Source organism: Mustela nivalis, assembly GCF_964662115.1.
Source record: "Mustela nivalis genome assembly, chromosome: X".
NCBI classification, from domain to species: Eukaryota; Metazoa; Chordata; class Mammalia; order Carnivora; family Mustelidae; genus Mustela; species Mustela nivalis.
The window spans coordinates 56,801,581-56,817,109 of NC_139040.1; the positions used below are offsets into that span (position 1 = coordinate 56,801,581).

At 38.0% G+C, this 15,529-nt stretch overlaps 1 protein-coding gene across 1 annotated transcript in view; it reads left to right on the plus strand.

Annotated features, from left to right (window-relative positions):
• Positions 1-5,609: 5,609 nt before the first annotated feature.
• The window catches only part of HDX (highly divergent homeobox), a gene marked incomplete at its 3' end in the record, with an annotated part of 216,621 nt that continues 206,701 nt past the window's right edge, over positions 5,610-15,529 (plus strand). Inside the window, exon 1 of the mRNA XM_082716515.1 lies at positions 5,610-5,738. The remainder of the gene's footprint in view (positions 5,739-15,529) is intronic.

Consider the following 15,529-nt stretch of genomic DNA (forward strand, 5'->3'; position numbering starts at 1 on the left):
TTACACTGTATGTTAACTAACTGGAATTTAAATAAAAACTTAAAAAACATATCATTAAAGCAGAGAAGGATATGCTAATGATTCTGCGGAGGTTTGTGCCACAGTATGTTTTTCTTCTTGATTTTACTCTAACCTGGCCCACAGTAAACTGAGGGAAGTTTCTTCAACTGGCATCTCTTCAAATATCCAGAATACTAAGAACATGACTGTGATGGAAAATTGAAATCTATTGAAAATGTATAAATTTAACACTGCATTTTCATTCTAAAGTTGTTCTACTTTAGATCATAAATGTTTAAAAGAACAACACATAATTTTAACTTTCTGATTAATTTTTGGTATAAAAATTTGGAGATATCAGTAAGCTGCAAAATGTCTGAAAGTTGGACAGCAAAAAAGTGAAAGAGAAGAGACTCAATAATCAACAAACAAAACATTGAGCCTCTAATTAGTGAAGATCAGGAAAATCAACCTAATTTTCAGTAGCTTAGAAGTTAGTTTTTGAAAACCTTTTTAAATCCTAGCAAGCCATATTGTTAATAGTTGTGTTCTGGGCTTATACAAGCAGGCTTCACATATTTTAGTAAGTGGTGTCTTGGTTAAGATAGACTGGAAATGAATTGCTTATTAATAGGGAAAGTTTAAATAGGAAAAATAAAAGTTGAAAACATTTTCCTTGGTGTATGCAGCCCAACAATGACTCAAAATGCACTGCGAAAATGTTTTATTTAGATTCTACCTACGGAAGAATCTTGAGAGCAGTAAATTTTTTCTGTTTTATTAGTGACGCCCCAACCTAGAACATCCCTCCCATTTGGCTCAACCAAAACAAATTCTAAAAGACCAAACCCTTTTCTACTTTCAAGGCATATTCGGGACCAATTCCTATCTGACACAATCCAAAGGTTAGTAAAGTTCCTGTTGGAATGGATTTTAGCACTCACTCAGCATGGATAAGACCTTGCTCCAAGTCGATGGTCACTATGCTTGAACATTCCTAATGATCTGAGGCCTTTTGACTTTACAGAACATCTCTTGTCATTTTGAACACTTGAATGTTCAAGCTGAAATTTGTCTCCCTGTCAGTTCTCGTTTTTGGCTTTGGTTTTGCCTTTTTGAGAACGACACAGTAAGTCTGTCTTTCTTTGTCCTGTTAGTCTTTCAAATATTTGATGGTAGTTATATTTTCTCCAGATCTTCCCTGATTTAAAATAACCATCCTCACTTCTTGGAGTCTTGCCTCATAGCATATATTTTTAAGATGCTTCATCATTCCTGGTCTCTCTTCTCTAGGTGCAACCATTTATTAAAAATTTAAAAGGTTTTATTTATGTATTCATTCATTCATTCATTCATTCATTTATAACGAAAGTGGTGGGGAGGGACAGAGGGAGAAAGAATCCCAAGCAGACTCATGCTGAGTGTGGAGCCCCACGTAGGGTCCAATCTTAGGACCCTAAGATCATGGCCTGAACTGAAATGAAGAATCAGACACTTAACTGACTGAGCCGCCCAGGTACCCCCATTTATGTTTTTTTAAAAATTATGTTCAGTTAGCCAATATACAGTACACCATTAGTTTTTGAAATAGTGTTCATTCATAATTTTTTTTAAAAAATAAGAGACAATCAACTGAACAAAGTAAATTTTGTCTGATCAGGGTCTAGAATTGTAGGACTCTTAACTTTCTTGCTTTAGATGGTAACGTTTTCTCTTTTTAAAAAAACTTTAATTATTTATTTGTCAGAGTGAGGGCACAAGCAGAGGGAGCAACAGGCAGAGGCCAAGGGAGAAGCAGTCAGAGGAGAAGCAGGCTTAAGCAGGGAGCCCGATGTGGGACTTGATCCCAGGACTCTGGGATCATGACCTAAGTGGAAGGCAGATACTTAACCGACTGAACCACGCAGGTGCCCTGATGCTAACTTTTTCTTACTGTAGTTTAATTCTTGATTTTCTTTCTTTCTTTCTTTCTTTCTTTCTTTCTTTCTTTCTTTCTTTCTTTCTTTCTTTTTTTTTTAGATTTTATATATTCACTTGACAGTGAGAGAGGGAGCAAGTGAGCACAGCAGGGGGAGTGGCAGAGGAGAAGCTGGATTCCCACTGAGTAGGGAGCCCAATGTGGGGCTTGATCTCAGAGATCATGATCCCTGAGATCCCTGAGATCATGACCTGAGCCGAAGGCAGACGCTTAACTGACTGAGCCACCCAGGTGCCCCTCAATTATCTTTCCTAACAGCTGTGGTATTCTAGCTCATACTGAATTTACAAATTTTATAAATAGAATTTTCCAACCGTAAGTGTTTATTGCCCATTCTGTACTTGTACAGTTGATTTTGTAGACCTAAAAGTAAGGCTTAACTGTTCAGCCCTATCCAATTTGATCTTGCTGCATTTGAATTTTGAGTCTTTTGAGATTCTTGCAGTCTTATTAACATCTATACTTTAATTATTCCTCTCAGATTGTTTTCGTCCACAAATTCAATGAACATGGCTTTAATTGATACACTGTGTGAAAACAGGGATGGATACCTATGACATGGTACTAGCAACATCTCAGACTTCTGAATACCAATTACTCTAGCTTATACCACACAATTTATGCTTTTCTACACTCCTTCATTCAACAAAGTTTCATACCAGGTGGGGATAGAACAGTAAATAAGAGAGATAAAATCCTAACCTAAGGAAAGGCTAAATAAATAAGCAAATTATGTGATTTCCTACAGTGATTTGAGAAGACTAATGCACAGCAAGAGGACAGAGGATGTAGTGTGATTTGGAGATGCCATTTTAAATACATTGGTCCATAAAGACATTTCTGAGGAGATAAATCTTAGCTGGCCACCTGAGTGAAGTAGTAAGTTATGGGAAGATCTTGGAGAAGAATTTTCTAAGAAGGCATAGCAAGAGCAAAATCTCCAAAGAAGGAACACGATTTTCAAAAAGAAAGAGAGAGGGAAAGAAAAAAGGTCAGTGTAGCATAGTTAGCCATGGCAGAAAGAAGTGGCAGGAAATAAACCACAAGGATTTTGGATTTTATTGTTAATGTGCTGGGAAGCATTTGGAGGGCTTTAAGCTGGGGAGTAATATGATCCTATTCAACTTTATAAAGAATATTTTGACAGCTGCTAAGAGAAAATATTAAAGAAAATAGTAGTAGACAAAACCAAACCATGTAAGATGATTTTGCAGTGGCTTAACCTAGAAATGATAATTACTTTGACTATTGTAGCAGTAATGGGAGAAGTAAGGAGTGCTTAGATTTTGGATGTATTTTGAAGGTACAACCTATAGGATTCACAGATGGCTTGGATATAGAGTGTGAAGGGAAAAGAAGAATGGGCAACTGGATGAATTTAATTACTTCTTTGTAAACTCTGGTTTCATATTTGTTTTCTCTTGTCAGTTGGACAATAAATTCTTTAAGGGTAGAAATCCTGGTTTTCTCTTTCTCTCAAATCACTTCAGTTCAGGATATGCAGTAGATACTGGGGTGCCTGGTTGGCTTAGTCAGTTAAGCCTCCAACTGTTGATTTCAGCTCAGATATTGATCTCAGGGCTGTGAGTTCAGGCTCTGCATTGGAGTCCATGCTGGGTGTGGAGCTTACTTTAAAAATGTTTAAAAGGCTGTGCTGTAAGTAATTAATGAATATGTTATTCTATCATAGGTAAGCCGTCTCCGAATCCTCATTTTTCATCCTAATCATTCCTTCTTTGAAATTTAATAATATCTCTTTATTACTGCTCTTGATGCTCTGATCTAGCCCCAAGTAATCTAGAAACTAATATTGCCACTGTAACTGTCTAACTTATCTTTCTTTCTCCAGCCTATCCCCAATCTGATTCAACCTTCAAATTGATGACTAACAAATTACTTGAAAAATTTGCTTTCATTCAACAAATACTGATTTGTCCACCTCATATCCAGGACTCTTCTAGATGCCAGGAATATAAAAATAATTAAAACAAAAAAATCCTGCCCTTATGGAGCTTATATTTGCTAAATAATAATAACTAAAAATATAGAGTATGTTAGATAGTAGTAAATGCTATGAAAAATAAAACAGGAAAGGGAGATAAATGAAGTGTTGATCACAATTTAGAATAGGGTTACAGTGTAACTTCTTTAAAATTTTAAAGAGGGTACTTTTAAAAAAGTTACATTTGAGTAGAAATGTTAATCAAATGAACTAAAGTCATATAAAGATCAAACTGAACAACTGTATGAGGGTCCCCATGTGGTCGTGAGATTAATTTGTTTGAGAAATGGAGAGAAGGCCCATGTGATCTGAAAGTGAATTAACTGCAGAGTGGCAGGAGGTGAGGCCATAAGGATGGCAAAGACCGGATCACTTAGGACCTTGAGACTATGGTAAGAAATTTGTATTTTATGTAATATATATGTGAATATAAGCCATTGGACAGTCTGGATCTGGGCATGATTAGACTTTTCTTTAAAAAAATCCCTCAACCTGCTTTGTAGATGACTGTAGAGGGTTTAGGTACCCTGCCCTAGGGTCTTCGGTGTCTTTTAATAAAATCGAAGTTCTCTGCCTACTTTCAAAGACTTTTATTATCAGTCTATCCTATTTCCCCACTGGTCTTCATATATGCTGTTTGCAAGGCTGAGTTTATCATGGATTTCCTTATATCATATATATCTATGCTTTCATACTTTTGCCTATTCTTCCCAACACCTGGACAGTGCTTTCAGTCCTCTCTTCTCCACTATTCAAGAGCCATCTCAAGTTTCCATTACAAAATAACATGATTTCCTAATGGTTATCACCTCACTGGCATTTCCAGTCACTAAACAATGTAGGTCTTATCTGTAGTTGATGATTGAACATCTAATAATGTGCTTAATTTTATTGTTGTGAATGTTTAATATTTGCTAATCTCGTCTTCTGAGTGATAAGTTCTATAGTAGCACAGGACCAATAAATTGTACATCTTTCATGGCACCCAGCAAATTTGGGGAATGTATCAAGTAGCATATGACTTGAAGTTGTGGGTTTTTTTTTTTTCCTCCCTTGCTATGGTGCAGTGGTGTTCACCCAAGTAACTTCTGGCAGAATAGGGATTGAGGTTAGGTGAATAGAACTCATAATTTTAATTTCTTGCTTTAGTCGGAGAGTCAGCTGGTCACATAAAACTGTACACTTGCTCTTATCGATAAATTCCAAAGGCTTGAGGGAAACTTTCTTGATTGTAGTAACACTGAGTATATACATGTCAGTTGAACACTGACCACAAAAGACTATATTTCTGTTTGCGATCATTTGATTTTGGCATGCAACAATTCTGCTGAAAGCGAATCTCAAGTTGGAAGACCAGACAGCACCTGCTCAAAGGGTGCCATGTAACTACTATAGTCACAGGGATGCTGAATGTCCGCAGCTATTCAGGAAGGGAGAGGTACAGAGAGCCTTGGCCTTGGACACAGTTGATGTGTGCAGGGAAGAGGCAGCCCCACTGCAGGCAGCTATCTTTCCTCCCCCCTCCCACTCTTGGGTTCTGGGCTGAGGCCAGGGACTGTCCGGAGCTGATCTCGGGCTCCCATTGGTCGCTGTCTTTTGTGACGTCACAATCATGATGAGAATTGATGATCGGACACGCTGATTTCATTGTCTGAGGAGACAGTGAGACCCAGGAAAAATCTTGCTGAATCTGCCTGCCCCAGCACTGGCCTGATTTGGGATCCTTCGATCCTTCCCGTAACCGCACCACGCCCCGAGGTAAGGACCCAGCCTGGGTGGGTGTAAAGGGCGAAGGAGGATGAGCAAGACACAGGGCTAATGCTCTGCCCAGTGGGGGACTTATAGGTTCAGAGGCCTAAAGTGGCTGCCAACAAACCGCTGTGGTTTGGGGGGAGCCAGCTGCCTCTACTACCCGAGTCAAGGCTGGAGACAGCCTGAGGTTAAAAAACAGCTGAGGATAGGGATCCAGTGGGCATTGCCAGAGAGCAAAGGACCTTGCTCCGAGAGAGGGCGACGTTTGGAATGCACTTCATTCAGGCTTCGGAGTAGGAGGAAGTGGCACATCTGCCTCCCAAGACAGGAGGCGGGGAGGGGGCTGAATTCTACCACTTCTACATTTCACTGGACAGCGGGTTTCTCACAACCCTACTCAAATGCACCGAGTGCTGCGCCTGCGCATTAAGAACTTGGGGGAGGGGAGAAGTTCGTGGCGAGAAGAATAGACGCGGAGTTTGCGCAGGCGCGTTTCCGGTTTCGCTGGAGGAGGTGGGGCTGAGCTGTCTGGGCGGAATGTGGAAAGGGCTGGGGAGTTGGTTGTGTGTTGTTTCAAGAGCCTGTTCATGGAGAGACACCTGCCACTTATTTTGAATCTGGTTTAGTGAGCATATCCAGACCGCAGATGGGCCTGATGAATTTAAGAAAGCAAGTTCTTAATCTACAGATATCAGGTTTGTAACAACTGAAAGAACTTGAAGAGGAATTTGTGAAATAGAAATTCCTGAGATGAGAAACTGTTAAAAAAAAAACACACTAATTATTCAAGCGAATCCAACTTTTAATCTTCAATGAACTATGATTTGAGGTGCCACTCAGTGATTTTGAAACTTAAACTCTTTGGAGAGACTCAGATGAGACCCATTGTGGAGACTCAGAGTAAGAAATTTAACTTTCTTGTCTTTTTTCCTCTTTTTTCTTGTAACGGTTTCTTACAAAGCCTTGGTCTCCCTTTCTGGTTTGGTGCTAAGTCTTTCCTTCTTCCTTTCTGCCTCAGTGTCTCTGCTAAAACCAGCAAAGGCAAATCCTTTTTGGGAGACCCGTTTTAACTCTCCTTTTTTTGGGGGGGCAATATTACTCAGCAGTGGTGAGGAACAACCTGTTTGTCCTTGATGGAAAAATTATTAATTCCTGACTATTTCACAGAGAAATCTGATTCCCCCCCCCATTTCTTATGGTTAAGTGGTTATAGAGTCCTAGTGAATTTTCCTTTGAAAGGACACTGATGTAATTCTTCTTTACAATCTAAGCTCTTCTTCTACAATCTAAGCTCTCATCACCATCCATTCAGTCACTCCAGGAACCTCCCAGTCAGCTTTCACTTGTGCCCAAATCCTTAATTCATCCTGCCAGACTGATGGTCAGTAAACACTCCTTTTAGCAAGTTATTTTCTTCACCAAAATATTCTTGGAATTTATCTTTTATCTTTCCAAGCCCAATTCTAGTCAGACTGCAAAAACTTCATAATCTGGCTTCATTGTATCCTGGGACCCTTATTTTACTTGATTTTTCAGTGCACAATTCTCCTTAATGTCTCCTGAACAATCTACCTCCCTGACTTTGCTCCTTGAACTACTACAACACACTTCACACACTTCACATGCCCTCTTTTCTGCCTATTCAGATCTTACCCAATTTGGAGGTTCAAGTTGCACCTTTCTGCTGAGTACCTTCTTAATGTAACCCAACCATTATTCAGCTCACTTTTTCTAGAACTTGTACATCGGTTTTTATATTTGTCACTTTCTTATAGTCTGTTTTATATTGTCTTCTTATTTGCGTGTATGTGTTGGACTAAATTTCTCAACTGAATTTAAAACCCCTTCTTAAGTGTTGGGATGATGCCATCTAATTCTTTATCCTCTGCCTACTAATGATTATTTGAATATATAACTATAACTATAACTATATATGGCTTTTGCATCCCAGTTTCTTGGGTAGCAAGATTGTTATAGAGAGATCTGTATATATGAAAATTTATTCACTGTTGGTCAAGCAAGGGATCCTCCGGTGACTAGATAAACTTGATTATGAGTCAGAGAAAAAGCAATATGGACATATCTATATAGCAGGTCCTCTCCAAACATATACTGTCTTCATAAAAAAGACCAAGGGGACATTATCCCAGAAGTGGTTCTGTCTGTAATTTTTTCAGGTTTAAAAAACACTAAGACATTTTCCATTTATTTCTTATTGGTGACATTACATTACAACCTATAATTTCTTATAGGTTTTGTTAAAACCTACTAATTATTTCCTCTTTATTGCAATATATCTTGGAGTTACTGCTTTACATTGACTATCACTGATAGCTTTCATTGTATGTCTATTGACTCAGAGCTAATCATTGTGATGGCTGCCATAACTGCTATTGTATAACATATCAGCTGTCACTTTCCTACACCTAGGACTTCAAACTGCATTGTTTCATGGAGCTCAGTTTTATTTGATGGAATTTGTGATTACAGTTCAATATTGAGGCTTTCTACAGATTTCACTTTGGCTGCTGCCTTACTTTAAGGCACCATCCCAACCAATAACATATCAAAGTTTGTGGTTTAAGAACATGGATAGAAACCATTCTAGAAGGTATTATAACCTTTAAGTTTAAAAATCATTGTCAGAAATCATTGTGAGTGAACTATGAATGTTACTATAAAGGAAAATCCTTTATATTACTTACATTATGGAAATTCCCTCAAAGTGTTTTAGCTTTTAGTAATTAATAAGACTTACCTAGACTTTACATGTAGATCAATAAACTAAATTATTCAAAGGTAGGACACTCTAGATAGAATGTAATGATAGGGATATACTGCCCATTTTAGAAAGCTTAAAATAAAATTTAAAAAAGAATGCAGTATTCATGTTTTTTATTAAAGACTTTTATTTATTTATTTGACAGAGAAAGCACAGAAGCAGGGAGAGCTGCAGACAGAGGGAGAAGGAAAAGCAGGCTCCCCACTGAGCAGGGAGCCCAATGGGGGGCTCAGTCCCAGGACCCTGGGATCATGACCTGAGCCACCCAAGTGCCCCTGTGGTATTCATGTTTCAAGGTTTATTTTACAACTCCAGTCTGAATGAGAGGATGGCATTGGCCTTTCTCATTTAAGTTTTAGTTGAGCTGGAGGGGATTTTATAATGACAAACCAGTCCCCCCATTTTACATATGAGGAAGCTGAAGTCTAGAGAAGTGAAGTAACTTAGCAGAATTAAGAAATACTAATATTTATTAAGCACTTAATACCAAGCATTATGCTAAAAACCTTATATATATTTTCACATTTAAACTTCACCACATCCCTATGAGATCGTTTCTAGTATTATTTCTCATTTTACAAGTGATAAAACAGTAGCTCAAAGTAGTTGATCTCCCTGGGGCCACACAATGACAACATGTCACAGTCAGGATCCGAACAGGTCTGTTTTGATTCTTAATCACCAAATAATACATATGCAGTGAATCTGAGGCAAAGTTATTTATTTATTTATTAAATTAAATTAATATATTTATTTTCAGAAAAAATAGTATTCATTATTTTTTCACCACACACAGTGCTCCATGCAATTCGTGCCCTCTATAATACCCACCACCTGGTACCCCAACCTCCCACCCCTCCACCACTTCAAACCCCTCAGATTGTTTTTCAGAGTCCATAGTCTCTCTTGATTCACCCCCCCCCCTTCCAATTTACCCCAACTCCCTTCTCCTCTCTAACTCCCTATGTCCTCCATGCTATTTGTTATGCTCCACAAATAAGTGAAACCATATGATAATTGACTCTCTTTGCTTGACTTATTTCACTCAGCATAATCTCTTCCAGTCCCATCCATGTTGCTACAAAAGTTGGGTATTCATCCTTTCTGATGGAGGCATAATACTCCATAGTGTATATAGACCACATCTTTCTTATCCATTCATCCATTGAAGGGCATCTTGGTTCTTTCCATAGTTTGGCGATTGTGGCCATTGCTGCTATAAACATTGGGGTACAGATGGCCCTTCTTTTCACAACATCTGTATCTTTGGGGTAAATACCCAGGAGTGCAATTGCAGTGTCATAGGGAAGTTCTATTTTTAATTTCTTGAGGAATCTCCACACTGTTCTCCAAAGAAGCTGCACCAACTTGCATTCCCACCAACAGTGGAAGAGGGGTCCCCTTTCTCCACATCCTCTCCAACACATGTTGTTTCCTGTCTTGTTAATTTTGGCCATTCTAACTGGTGTAAGGTGATATCTCAATGTGGTTTTAATTTGAATCTCCCTGAGGGCAAGTGATGATGAACATTTTTTAATGTGTCTGATAGCCATTTGTATGTCTTCATTGGAGAAGTGTCTGTTCATATCTTCTGACCATTTTTAGATATGTTTGCCTGTTTCGTGTGTGTTGAGTTTGAGGAGTTCATTATAGATCCTGGATATCAACCTTTTGTCTGTACTGTCATTGGCAAAGTTATTTTTAAAGATTTTATTTATTTGAGAGAGACAAAGATAGCAAGGGAGAGCATGAGCAAGGAGGAGAGGAAGAAGCAGACTCCCCAATGAGCAGGGAGCCTGATGCAGGGCTAGATCCCAGGGCCCTAGCATCATGACCTGAGCCAAAGGCAGACGCCTAACTAACTTAGGCAGAGCTTTAACAAGAATCTTAGTCTGTGGAATCCCAGCCCAATGTGTGTGTGTATGCATGCATGTGTGTGTGTGTGCATATTTGTGTTTATATTTATGTATGTGTTTTATATCATAAAGTTTTCCATGAATAGCAGCTACTTCTACAAAATCACTGATTTCTAAGGCAGACCAAATAGTGTATACTTACATTTCTTTTAAGATATTTTACTAAAACACAGTCTCTTGGTTGAAAAACATGGCATTAAGTTTTGTATAAAAGATATTTTTAAAGATATTTAGTTCTGCTTTTAAAATTGTAGTTTCAGAAAGACTTATGTATTTTGTATGTTATAACCCCAAACAGAGTAAAAATACTTGAATAGTTAATTTTTATTCTACAGTGGAGTCAGCTAAACATGACATTGGTGGTGTCTTAATATACTTGTATGGAGTATATTATATCTAGGCATACTGGTTTAGAAGTAAGCAGTGAAAATTCTAGGGAGATATATTCTGCATAAGAAGGGAGCTGGAGATGTTAGTATATTCAGAAGCTGTCATTAACACTGTGAGACCTTTCTAGTCTGTGTAAAATTTCAAGACAATAAATTGAAACTTGTATGTGCAAATGGAGTCATCCATACACCAACTAGTAGCAAAATTTCGTGGATTAACTATAGCTCTAGGTACTTGGCAACTGAATAAATGAGATTATATTGTGTCAATTAAATGCTATACTTTACATTTCTCATCTGTAAAGAAATCTACAACAGCATCTGTCTTACCCTCTTGGTTTCCTGTTGTTTTACAATTAGAGTTATATTCTAATTGGGTTGATCCTTAGAATCTTTAAAATGGAGGGACATGGGGAATTGAACAAAATGGGTAAAGGGGAGGGAGATATATGGGCCTCCAGTTTTGGAATGAGTAAATCAGAGGAATAAAATGCAGAGCCTAAGGACTGCAGTTAATGATATTGTAATAGTGTAATGGGTCAGACGGTAGCTATACTTGTGGTGAACATAGCATAATGCATAAACTTGTCATATCACTAAATTGTACACCCGAAACGAATGTAACATTGTGTGTCAGCTATACTCAAGAAAGTGTTGTCAGAGTGGCAAAAATTTAGGAAAACATTTTCTTAGCCTCACTTCCCTTGGAGTTGGTGGCAATTCATTTTAAGATTCTTAAATGCAAACATGCCCCGGGTAGGTAGGCACTTTTCTCATCTAGACAAGAATTTGTGCATGATGTTTGCCCAAGGTCATGCAAGTAGTAAGTGGCAGAGCCAGGGCTTTACAGCAGGTGTCATTCTAGGTGCTGCCCACCTTTATTTATTGTTTTTAAATTTTTATGTGTATGCATGTATGTGCATGTGATTTCCCTCTAACTTCTCTCTTTTTCTGAGTCTTTACTGCTTTTGACATTTTCCTTTTTCTATCAGTGGAGATAAAATTTTTTAATAGAAAGCCCAAGATTTAGGAGAAAGAGATCATTGTGTTAACCTCCAATGGCTTCAGAAGCAGAAGGCATATAGACCCATAAAACTATTCTTTCCTGTTCTCGTACCAAGCAATGGCAAAAGCATTTCTTCTTTCTTCTTTGGGTTTTGTTCTACTACACTAATAGATTGTTGTTGTTGTTTATTAACATATAATGTATTATTGGCTGCAGGTGTACAGGTCTGTGAATCATCAGGCTTACACATTTCACAACACTCACCATAACATATACTCTCCCCAATGTCCATAACCCAGCCACCCTATCTCTACTCTCCCACCCCCCAGCAACCCTCATTTTGTTTCGTGAGATTGAGAGTCTCATAGTTTGTCTGCCTCCTGATCCCATTTTGTTTCATTTTTTCCCCTCCCTACTCCACACAACCCCCTGCCCTGCCTCTCAAGTTCCTCATATCAGAGAGATCATATAATTGTCTTTCTCTGATTTAATATATTCACATATATATATATATATACTGTTTTGCTTGGTTGGCTTGGTCTATGTATTGTGTGTTTTATGTATGAAGTGGTTATGCCACTTAGGAAAGTAATTATATGAGACCCATCCTCCAAATATCTTTACCCTTTCATAGACCTGTCAGTTGTGTTGGAATCTCTTTAATAGAGACCTGAAGCATAATGAAATATGGAAGAAAAATATATTCTACATTAGTGGGCATCATTACATTAAGTATACAATGCTCAGCCTTGACTTATACCCACTATTCTTTTTTTAAAGATTTTATTTATTTGAGAGAGAGAGCAAGAGCTAGAGAGAGAGCACAAGCAAGGGGAGGGGCAAATGGAGAGGGAGAGACAGACTCCCCACCGAGCAGAGAGCCTGATGTGGGGCTCGGTCCTAGGACCCTGTGATCATGATCTAGGCCAAAGGCAGACACCCAGCCAACTGAGCCACCTAGGCATCCCTATCCCACTGTCCTGAGATAACAAGAAGTTATTTTTGAATATGTATGTAACTTATTAAAAATAATCATTTTATTTAGAACCTCTAGGATCACTTTTATTACCAGTGAATGCTTAAAAGATGTTAAAGGTCAGTTTGAGATTTTTTCTTCTTTTCCCAACTGCTAGTGCTTAATGTAAAGAGGCAGTTAAACAAAAAATACAAAATACAAAAAAACCTCAGTATTGCTTGTGATGTGTAGCCAATTAACTTTTCTGGTATGGTTTAATGTATCTGTATCTAATTCTTGCTCCTCAAAGTGTGTTCCATGGAGTGCCAGCATGAGCATCACCTGGAAACGTCTTGGAAATTACAGAATCTCAGATCTCAACCAAGTCCTACAGAATCAGATTCTGTGTTTTAATAAGATCTCCAGATGATTCATAAGCACATTAAACTCTGAGAAATACTGATATAAAGTGAAATATAACTACATCTTAGATTTTTAAGAGCTGATAATCAGAAAAATCCCTTAATTTCTTTTTGACAGTTTTCACATGTGTAAAGAAATATGTAATTGAAGTATTATATTTCTAATATACATCAGCTTTGTTCCATTTTGGAGTCTTTCTCATTGAAAGAATAGCTTACACCTATGTGATGGGTAGAATTGCTGAGTCTGAGTGAATCCAATTATTTTGGTGATAGTAATGGCCTTGCCATTGAAATGACATTTTCCCCAATTGTCAACAGAATGTTACAAAAGAGTATAGATGTATTGGGGTCACTGTCATTAATATCTTCAATAGTTTTCTATTTCCTACTGTAACAAATCACCACAAACATAGTGGCTTAAAACAATACATGTATTGGGGTGCCTGGGTGGTACAGTTTAAGTGTCCAGTGCTTGGTTTTAGCTTAGGTCATGACCTCAGGATCCTGGGATAGAGCCCCACTTTGGGCTCTATGTGCACTATGGAGTCTGCTTGAAATTTTCTCTCTCTCTCCGCCTCTCCCACTCATGCTCTCTCTTTCAAAGAAATAAATCTTTAAAAAATAAAACAACATATGTATTATCTTACTGTTCCACTGGTTAGAAGTCTGAAATAGATATCATTGGGTTAATGATATCTATTAAAACCAGGATGTCAACAGGCATTTTTTCCCTAAAGCATCTAGGAAAGAATTTATTTCCTTGCCTTTTTTAGCTTCTAGAGGTTGCCCATATTCCTTGACTTGTGGCCCTGTCCACTCGGATAATGTAAAACAATCTCTTTATTTTAACATCAGCTGATTAGGAACCTTAATTCCTCTGCAACCTTAATTCACTTTTGCCATGGAACCCAATATATTCATAGGTTTCAGGAATTAGATGTAGATATTTATGTGTGTGTGTGTGTGTGTGTGAGAGAGAGAGAGAGAGAGAGAGAGAGAGAGAGCACAGAAATTGATGGAATTTTTGTCTGATAAAGAAAGTCACCGGGGTGCCTGGGTGGCTCAGTGGTTTAAAGCCTCTGCCTTTGGCTCAGGTCATGATCTCAGGGTCTTGGGATTGAGGCCCGCATTGGGCTCTCTGCTCAGTAGGGAGCCTGCTTCCCCCTCCCTCTCTATCTGCCTCTCTGTCTACTTGTGATTTCTGTCTGTCAAATAAATAAATAAAATATTTTAAAAAAAAGTCACCCTCTAATCTTGTTATGGGAATAAGCAGTTAGTATCATGGGTTGAACTGTGCCTCCTCTGCACAGGAATTGATGGCATTTGGGGTTGATAAAGAAAGTTACCCTCTAATCTTGTTATGGGAATAAGCAGTCAGTGTCATGAGTTGAACTGTGCCTCCTTCCCGCCAAAAAAGAATTCGTGTGTTGAAGTTCTCACTCCCAGAATCTCAGAATGCGACCTTATAATGAAATAGGATCGTTGCACATGTGATTAGTTAAATTAATATGAGGTCATACTTGAGTAAAGTAGACCCTTCTTCCAATATAGCTGGTGTCTTTATAAAAGGGGGAAATTTGGATACTGTCACACATACAGGGAGAATGCTATATGAATATGATGATGTCAAGGAGAGATGCTTAAAACAGAGCCTTCCTTCGCAGCCCTCAGAGAGAACCAGCCCTCCCAATACTTTGATTTCAGGCTTTTAGCCTTCATAATTGTGAGACAATACATTTCTGGTTAAGCCATTCAGTTTTTGGTACTTTGTTTCAGCAGACCTAGAAAAGCCAGGATTGTCCTTCAGTTGATAGCTAAGTAATATCATCATCAAAAGCACTTATTTAGTAAGTTGTATTCTATAATGTGCTAGATATTAGACAAAGTGAATTAGACATCAAAGAACTTATGATATACATTAGACAGTTTTCATAAAACAAGCTCCAAATAGATGATTTTACACCTCTGACCCTCTGTTTACTCAACTGTGAAAAAGGCATAGTATTCAGAATATCTAAGAACATTTCCAGATTAAAAATCCATGTTTTATTACTTAAATTTTAGGAAGTTATTATATCCATACATTAATAAAAAGTATTAAGTACAGGGAAAGCCATCAAAATTGTGTTAAACTCTTCTTCAGAATCAGTATCTTAATTACTACCATCTCTGCTATTCATTGCCCACCTTCTATTCTAATTTTATTTTTTTAAAGTTTTTTTTTTACAGTTTTATTTATTTAAGTAATCTCTACGCCCCATGTGGGGCATGAATTTATGATTCCAAGATCAAGAGTCACACAGTCCTCCAAATGAGCCAGCCAG